This window comes from Malania oleifera, chromosome 7 (genome assembly GCF_029873635.1).
Source record: "Malania oleifera isolate guangnan ecotype guangnan chromosome 7, ASM2987363v1, whole genome shotgun sequence".
Classification (NCBI taxonomy): Eukaryota; Viridiplantae; Streptophyta; class Magnoliopsida; order Santalales; family Ximeniaceae; genus Malania; species Malania oleifera.
In genome coordinates, this window is record NC_080423.1 from 50,592,471 (window position 1) to 50,593,318 (window position 848).

At 42.0% G+C, this 848-nt stretch overlaps 1 non-coding gene across 1 annotated transcript; it reads right to left on the reverse strand.

The window, feature by feature from the left end:
* Window positions 1–397: 397 nt before the first annotated feature.
* On the reverse strand, window positions 398–503 carry LOC131161071 (small nucleolar RNA R71). The gene has a single exon (XR_009138232.1). It is a non-coding gene; the product is annotated as a small nucleolar RNA R71 (small nucleolar RNA).
* Between the last annotated feature and the right edge of the window lie 345 nt (window positions 504–848).

An 848-nucleotide genomic window follows, 5' to 3' on the forward strand; every position in this document is an offset into this window, starting at 1 on the left:
CCCGAGCTCCTTGCCTACCTATGGTAAAGGAGTAGCCCCTTGGGCCGCTTAAGGACTACTTTATACCTAATGCATACACCTCATCATCTTGCATCTATTTCTCATATGTCTAGGTAGCGCAATTCAAGATTAAAACTTCTATCATCTCGATACTGCACAACTTTCATGGGAATTCTACAAAAAATCCTTACCAGCATCTAGATGAGTTCTTGGAAATCTGCTCCACAATCCGTATACCTAATTTTAGTGATGATGCTCTCCGCCTTAGGCTCTTTCCATTCTCTCTAAAAGATGAGGCCAAATATTGGCTGACATCCTTAGAATCGAACTCGGTGGCCAACTGGGCCACCATGCAACATGAATTCTTAAAAAAACATCCCAATTGGGAAGATGAATTAGCTCTGGAGGGTGATCATGAGTTTTTCACAGATGGATGGAGAATTCTTTTTCGAGACTTGGGAACATTTTAGGGATCTACTCTATAAATGACCACATCACTAGGTCCCCATGTGGCAATTAGTTCAAACCTTTTACAAAGGGTTAGCCGAGAGAGATAGGTCGATGGTTGACACATCGTGTAGAGGTACTTTCCTCACCAATCATGAGAATGAGCCATGGGTTCTCTTTAAGAACTTGGATGACCATCCAATCCATCCACTTCCAAACCTAAGGGAGTTTACGAGTTTACATCACACCACAAATTAACACCCACTATACATAGCATATCTAAAATGCTAGATCAATGCTTGTTCGTAAGGCAACCGTAGTAACTACAAGCTTGTGTAGAGGTGTGTGCGATCTTCTTTGACCCTTCCCACTCCTATTATAATTGTCCACATGCATCTTCC